This window comes from Cebus imitator, unplaced genomic scaffold (assembly GCF_001604975.1).
Source record: "Cebus imitator isolate Cc_AM_T3 unplaced genomic scaffold, Cebus_imitator-1.0 Scaffold38, whole genome shotgun sequence".
Classification (NCBI taxonomy): domain Eukaryota; kingdom Metazoa; phylum Chordata; class Mammalia; order Primates; family Cebidae; genus Cebus; species Cebus imitator.
Genome location: NW_016107353.1, coordinates 518,696 through 527,018, shown reverse-complemented (window position 1 = coordinate 527,018; position 8,323 = coordinate 518,696). Strand labels below are relative to the sequence as shown.

Here is an 8,323-nt window from a genome sequence, read left to right as displayed (position 1 = left end):
AAAAAAAAAAATAAAATAAAAAAAAAAGACATGGACTAGAAAAAATATGTTCAACATGTATGGTAAAAGGTTATATTTCTAATATAAAAAGAACCCATATGAACCAATAAGATAAAAATAATAGCCCAATAGGAGATTGAGTATAGGTAACACATACAGGAGGAAATATAAGGGACTGATAAACACTTAAAAATGTGCTTCATTAACAGGTCTAGAAATGAATATTAAACAAGATAACTTTTTAAAGCTTAAAATGTTCATATGCCTTGTGTCCTATTTCTGGAAATGTATGCTACAGAAATACAAGCCAGTTTATAGGGATATATTTGTAAGAATATGGGATTTACTATAAATTGTTAGTATTACCAGAAAGAAAGGGATACCTGAATTCTATCTCAAGGGGAATGAATAGTTGACTGAATTATAGTACAGTTTTACTGTGGAATATTGTGGTGCTATTAAAGGCCTTGAGTTGCATATTCTTAGCTGGGTAAACAGACTGGACATACTGAGAGAAAAGCTTTCTCAATTAAAAAGCACAGGTAAAAACTCCTGTTATGTGTATGGTGTTTGTACAAGCCTAAACAAAGGTATACAAAGATCCATACTACATTTTTATTTATTTATTTATTTATTTTTTGAGACAGGGTCTCTCACTGTCACCCGGGCTGGATTTCAGCTAACTGCAACCTCCATCCGCCAGGCTCAAGTGGGTCCTCCCACCTGAGCCTGTTTAGTAGCTAGGACTACAGGTGCCTGCCACCACACCTGGATAATGTGTGTATTTGTTGTAGAGACAGGGTTTTCCCATGTTGCCCAAGCTGGTCTCGAACTCCTGGGCTCAAGCAGTCAGCCTGCCTCAGCCTCCCATAGTGCTAGGAACCACTGTGTGTGGCCCACACCAAACTTTTAACAAGATTACCCAACAGGGGCGGGATTACAAGGAAATACCATTAAAATCTTATTTATATACCTCTGTGTTATTACCATAAGTTTGGTAATAACAAACTTGGCTCACTGCAACCTCTGCCTCCTGACCTCAGGTGATCTGCCCACCGCAGCTTCCCAAGTAGCTGGGATTACAGGTGCGTGCTACCACACCTGGCAAATTTTTTGTATTTTTTAGTAGAGACAGGGTTTCACCATGTTGAACAGGGTGGTCTTGAACTCCTGACCTCAGGCAATCTTCCCACCTCGGCCTCCCAAAGTGCTAGGATTACAGGTGTGAGCCATTGTACCTGGCCGTTACTTTTGTTTTTTAAAATATTATCATTATTTTTAAAAATCAGGTTGGATATCCCTATTCTGAAAGTCTGAAACTCAGAATGCTCCAAAATCTAAAACTTTGAGTGCCAACATGATGCTCAAAGGAAATACTCACTGAGCATTTTGGATTTGGTGTTTCTGAATTAGGGATGCTCAAATAGTTATGCAAATAAGTAATGGAGATATTACAAAAATGTCTAAAACCTGAAGCGCTTCTTATCCTAAACATTTTAGATAAGGGTTCCTCAACCTGTACCATGAGAGCCAGTGATGTAGTGGAAAGAACCTGGCACAAGGAGATAAGACATTTTGCTTACTTTGATTTTTACTCCCATTTCTGTCACTGACTCTAGTAGCTTGCTGTCTGGGCAAGTCCTTTAGCTTCTCTGGGTTACCAGTTCTTTATCTCTATATCAAGAGTTAACATTCAGTCACTAAAGTACTTTCCAACACAGAAAAATGTTTTTTTGTTTGTTTGTTTTGCATAATAGCACTCATTACTTGCTTATTAAAATAATAAGTTTTTTAGTTTTTGAACTAAAAACTAATGAGTCAATAAACCCAAAAGATTCTTTGGAGGTACATTTCCTGCATCTCTCTGAACAGGCAACAGAAGGGGCTCCTCTTTGGTTAGAGAACTTGCTTATTGCCCTGACCTTGAGGGATTAAACTATGAATCTGTATACCTTCATAGTTTTTAGGTTATTTTTTAGAAGTTCTAGAAGGGAAATGCTGAAGCAATTTTCAATTAGATTCTTAGCATCGCCTTGTCAGTGCCTTAGAAGGTAGATTGTTCTTCTATCATGTCTTCTACCCATATCTATGCATATTGGCTGCTAAACCAGCTACCAGAATAATGACTCTTCTGCATACAGCAGAAGAAAATTAAATTGACAGCCAAGTTACAATAGCCTGCCAAATTTTAGTTATTAACCTTACCCATTACTGTCTCAAAGAAGATGTAATGGAAATTCCTTTTCTAATTTGTGGCTGTCTCCATTTTTGAACTAAAGATCAATGCAAATGGAAATGTAAGTCTCTGAACCCTGTTATTTTAGCAGTCCTGCATTAGCTCTATTTCTCTAATAGTGTTTCACAGCACACACGCGCCCCTTCCCCTCCGGCTAAAAGTAATGAGCATGCCACTGCCAGGTTCTTCAGTTTTAGAAATGTGCTTTTCTTGTTAGATGTCTTAAATAAGCTTTTCTCATTAAAAAGATAAAAACCTCACTTAACAAGTACTCCATCATTGGCAGAGAACAAACAGGCTTCTTCTGGTTGACCTTTTCACTAGCTCTTTTTTATTTGAGTCAGATTGTTTCAGTATTGGTCCCCAACTTAGGGTTCAAAGACGTTGAAACCTTATGAATTCTCCCAAGGCAGAAAGACTTTCTGGGCACAAAATAGTGGAAGAAATCACAAAGGATAAAGTCAATATTGACCAAATTAAAAATCACATATAAAATTATGGCAAATTAGGAACATAGGTTTGGAACAACACTTTAAAGGGTTAAAGGGTTGGCCCAGTGCGGTGGCTCATGCCTGTAATCCCACCACTTTGGGAGTTGAGGAGGGTGGATCACCTGAGGTTGGGAGTTTGAAACCAGCCTGACCAACATGGAGAAACCCCGTCTCTATGAAAAATACAAAATTAATCGAGTGTGGTGGCACATGCCTGTAATCCCAGCTACTTGGGAGGCTAAGGCAGGAAAATCACTTGAACCCAGGAGGCAGAGTTTGCAGTGAGCTGAGATGGTGCCATTGCACTCCAGCCTGGGCAACAAGAGCGAAACTCCATCTCAAAAATAAAGTAAATTAAAATAAAGGGTTAAAATCATTTGTGTGTAAAGAGCTCATAATAATGCATGAGACAGGGGCAAGAGCAGTGGAGAGGTTGAAGTGGGTGGACCTCTTGAGCTCAAGAATTAACTGCCTGGCCAACATGGTGAAACCCTGTCTCTACTAAAATACAAAAATTAGCCGGAGTTGGTGACTCATGCCTGTAATCCTAGCTACCGGGAAGGTTGAAGCAGGAGAATCATTTGAATGCAAGAGGTGGAGGTTGCAGTGAGCCGAGATCACACCACTGCACTCTAGCCTGGGTCACAGAGTCAGACTCCATCTCACACACAGAAAAAAAAAAAAAAAAAGAAAATAAATTAGTGGTTGCAAGTACTTGGGAGGCTGAAATGGGAGGGTGGGAGGATGTTTGAGCTCCGGAGATCGAGGCTGAGGCTGCAGTCAGCCATGATTGTACCACTGCACTGCAGCCTGGGCAACAGAGCAAGACTTTCTTTCTTAAAAAAAACAAAAAAAAAACAAAAGAAAACAAGAATACATGAGAGAAACAATAATGATTGGAGTGTACAGTTCACAGAAGGGCAAGTAAAGCTGGCTACTAAATATAAGAGAGAGTTCAACCTAATTAATAATAAGGTCTTGATCTCCTGGGTTCAGTCGCCTTCCAAAGTGCTAGTGTTACAGGTGTAAGCCACCATGCCTGGCCCCAAATTTTTTTTTCTAATTCACGTTTATTACTCAGCATTCTTCCCATTTCTTTAAGAAAACAATCAGGAAAATTTCATATTCAGGTTATTTATCACAAGAGTTATTTATGATTTTTTATAACCCAAAATTATGAACCCTGAAATGCCTAAGAATATTATAACCATGTACTAAAAGAGTTATTCATATATTTGGAAAATGAAATAAAAACATCAAGATACAATATAATGTAGTCCCATTTGTGTTTTATAAATATGTAGAAGCGAGGCTGGAAGGAAATTATGTTACATTTTGGTGTGTTTTTGTATTGTGGAACTATGAGTAACTTTTTTTTCATAATACTTGTATTTTCCAAGTTTTTTAGCAGTAAAAATGTATATGTTTTATAATCACAAAGAAAATACTTTTTAAGTCTTTTTAACAGGGAGAAGTAATATGTGAGTGGGGATGGTAATTATACGATCCTTTAGTAATTTTTAAATTTTCTAAAAGAAAATCATTTTTGTGCTAGAAAAAGCTGAACAGGCTAAGATTTGAGTAAAATTATATCCATTCATTATGAAACACTGGTACTCATAGTTATCAAAAGCTCTGTTGGCAGTGGGAAGTTAATTACTTAAACTCACTTTGGTAGACAGTCTGTCAAAACACAGAATCTGTCAGGGGAAAATAATGAAGAGAGTCCTTCACAGCAAAGAGGCTTGGGAATCAGTTATCAAAGGTTCCCAGCCATTTAGAGCCATAAAACCCTTGAGCGGCTGGTTTATGTGGCTCATGTCTATAATCTTAGCACTTTGGGAGGCCAAAGTAGGAGCATTGCTTGAGTTCAGGAGTTAGGGACCAGCCTGAGCAGCATAGTGAGACCTTGACTCTGGAAAAAGTGTTTTTTAAAAAAGCTGGGTTTGGTGGCACACACCACAGTCCTAGCCACTTGGGAGGCTGAGGTAGGAGGATTGCTTGAGCCTGGGAGGTCGATGCTGCAGTGAGCCGAGATTGTGCCTGGGTGACAGAGGAAGGCCCTGTCTTTTAATTAAAAAAAAAGATTCTCTGCATTCGCCACAGGTGTGAGGTTGGGTGCAGGTGGCTGTCTGACAGCCTCGAGGCATCGACGGACGGACGGAATGACTGACAATGCCATACTCCCACAGGCCTCCCATCTACCGCACAGCAGGCTGCCACTGCCACCACCACCAATCCCAAGTCTGATGGCATTCTGGCTATGACTTTCAAGATTGTTCTCCTTTTGCAGCACCTATGGTTAAAGTTCCTATAGGGCTATGTTTTCGCTTTAAATTACTTCTTTTCCAAAGTCTGAAGTTAATGTCCCCTGAAGACAGCATCTTTTATGAGACCATTGTCGCAGTGGTTGGGCTTCATGTGGTGCTTCATAGTGTGGAAGGAGGGCTTGCCCCAATGGTGGGAAAACAAAAATGAATAAAGCACTCCTTCAGAGCTGTAAGTGTGGGGGGGTTAGGGAAATACCTAAAGGGTTTTTTGTTTTTCTTGTTCATATTAAATGTACTTTTTATAATTATTATTATTATTATTAAAAAGGAATAGTGGATGGTGAGGGAGTTAAGTATTTACTGCAGCTAAGACTTCTGTAAAAATGGGGGTTGGGGGAGGGTTGACATTTTCCGACCACCTGTTAGTGCTAAGTGCTTTTTATTAAGGACAGAATATTTTTGACTGAGGATCGTGTTTGGCTGATATAAATATTAATGCCAAAATAGGAAGCAAGGATGAAAGTGATACTGTAAGTAGTCGAATTATTTCATATGAAAATGCGTCATGACATAATTTTTATGGCTTGGCTCAAGCAACAATTTTCAGAGTGCACCTGCATTGATGCTGCTCACAGAGATGTGGATGGGCTGTTTCTAACTCTGCCTACTATGTGGCCTGTTGTGATGATGAAGTTGATAAAGTAGACCAGTATCAACGACTAAGTCTAGAAGACCTGGAAAAATTGAAACGGGTCCTGAACCCCTCTTTTTGGTAAGCCAGAGTTCTGCATGCCACTACACTACAGATAAAAAGAAGCAAATGGCTATTTCCGCACCCTGCGAGCTGTAATGCGCGGTCCTGAAGAGGATGGAAAATATCCCCTTCAGTGCATTGCAGAGATGCTACAGATCACCATCCAAGCCATAGAACTGGAGGTACCCATAATCAGGAAGAAACTTGAGAGGAAGAGCAGTAAACCTCACGAAGACATCATTGGTATCAGATCTCAAAACCAAGGGTCTTTGGCCCAGGGAAAGAATTTTTTAATGAGCAAACTTTCATCTCTAAATCAAAAAGTGAAACAGACCAAATCCAATATAAATATTGGCAACCTTGGAAAGCTAGGAAACTTTACCAAACCTGAAACAAAAGTTAACTTTCTAAAACCAAACTTAAAAGTAAATCTTTGGAGATCAGATAGTAGTCTTAAAACAATGGAAAACACAGGAGTGTTGGGTAAGGTTCAGGCAGAGTCTGATGGGGACATGTCTTCGGATAATGACTCATACCACCCTATGAATTCCTTACAGATTCTAAGTCTGATGAAGACAGGCAGCTAGCTAATTCATTAGAGAGTGCAGGGCCAATAGATTACATTCTTCCTAGTTGTGGTATTATTGCTTCCGCACCTCAGTTAGGCAGTTGGTCTCACTCTCTTAGCAGCACTGATGGTAGCAGTCATGCCCCTTCAGAGGTTACTGTTGTCATGGGAGTGGGCTTGGAAAAGGCCAGGAGTCTCATTTGAAGAAAAGTCCTTCTGCAACTTTTCAAAATACACATATTGACTGGCTTTGCCAAGCCTATGGATATTTACTGCCACAGATTTGTGCAAGATGCACAAAACAAAGTGACCTACCTATTAGACACTAGGTCTGTGTCTCAGCAGGCTAGTCAGGAAAGAAATCAAATGACCAAGTTTCCAACGAAGAAACCCAATCAGAATCAACAGAGCAGACACCTTCTCAACTGTCTCAATTAGATGTGTCTCTTTCTGCAACAGGCCCACAGTTTTAGTTAAGCCAGTGCATTCAGTTGCATTTCAAAAGACCCTTAGTTCCGCTTCCAGCATGCTTGAACTTGAGACAGGGCTTCATGTAACTCCTCCTTCAGAGAGCAGTAGCAGCAGAGCAGTCTCTCCCTTTGCAAAGATTTGAAGTTCCATGGTCGCGGTTACTAGTATTACCCAAGCTGGACTAACCCGTGGGTTAAACTTCGCAGTGGCAAAAGTTCAGAAGAGTCCTGCAGAACCTGAAGTGATTTATGAAGATGAAGTCCAGCAAAATGAACTTAAAAGTATGTTTATACGATGCCAGACACAGATAATTCAGATTTAGCTTTTAGCCATAAGAATTCTTCCATGACTTTTATTTTAAAATATGAGAAGATGTTTTTACCTCTTGGGGTATTTTAATTGTACTGTCTGAATCCAGGGCCCACAAATTCTGTTTATTCAAATGGTTTTAAGAGGAGTCTGAACCTGAGTAGATTTCCCAATTTTAGAGTCAGGACTATAGAAGTGCATCATCCTCAAATGTGTAGACCTGAATAGCTTATACACTACAGAGCGCTTTGCTTATCTGAAAGTAATTCAGCAACAGGTCACTTTGGGATATAACCTGAACTTTTTTTTGTAGTGGGGTGGGTAGAATACATGAAGTAGACACAAGGGCTGGACATGCAGATACTTAGGGGATTAGCATTTTCCATAATTTGTTCTATTTGTTCATTCCTGTGTGTTACCTCTACAAAATAAAGTATACATTTAGTTTTTAGTGACTTTAACATGTTACTGAAGCATTTAAATATAAAGCTATTTTAGTTTTGATGGCTTAACTATTCCCTGAGGAGTTGAGGGTCATTGATACTAAAGTCAAAAAGCAAATTCTCATTTGATCCTAATTTTCCCCGTCTTCTGCTTGAACACGTTAAAAATTTTCTTCTGCCTATCCCATGTAAACCTAGGAGCATTAAGTCTTGTCAGTCACATAGTAAACCTGATACATCAGATGTGAATACCAGCACCTATTAAATTTCATTTTGCTGTTTTCAGGAATGTAAGAACACATATATTGGCTACTGGAAGTTCTAGAAGGGAGTCAGGTTTTAATTTATTCTAGGAGGGGCATCCTCGACCCCTTAATAGATGATCCACAACTTCAAAATTTAGTCTGGGCCAAGTGCAGTGGCTCACCCCTATAATCCTACCACCTTGGGAGGCCAGGAGTTTGAGACCAGCCTGGGAAACATCTGTCTCTACAAAAAAATACAAAAATGAGCCGGGTGTAGTGGTGGACACCTGTGGTCCTAGCTACGCAAGAGGATTGCTTGAGCCCATGAGCTTGAGGCTGCAGTGAGCTGTGATTGTGCCACTGCCCTCCAGCCTGGGGGACAGATCGAGACCCTATCTCAAAAAAAATTCAGGGCCGGGTGCGGTGGCTCAAGCCTGTAATCCCAGCACTTTGGGAGGCCGAGGCGGGTGGATCACGAGGTCAAGAGATCGAGACCATCCTGGTCAACATGGTGAAACCCCGTCTCTACTAAAAAT

General features: G+C 40.0%; 1 protein-coding gene and 1 pseudogene across 3 annotated transcripts in view; both read left to right on the top strand.

The window, feature by feature from the left end:
- Positions 1–8,323, top strand: part of KLHL12 (kelch like family member 12) — a 39,069-nt gene that overhangs the window by 20,000 nt on the left and 10,746 nt on the right. The gene's annotated exons all lie outside the window — the stretch shown is intronic.
- Positions 4,741–8,193, top strand: LOC108301991 (annotated as a pseudogene). The gene has a single exon (XR_001824150.2). The product of XR_001824150.2 is annotated as a phosphatidylinositide phosphatase SAC2-like (transcript).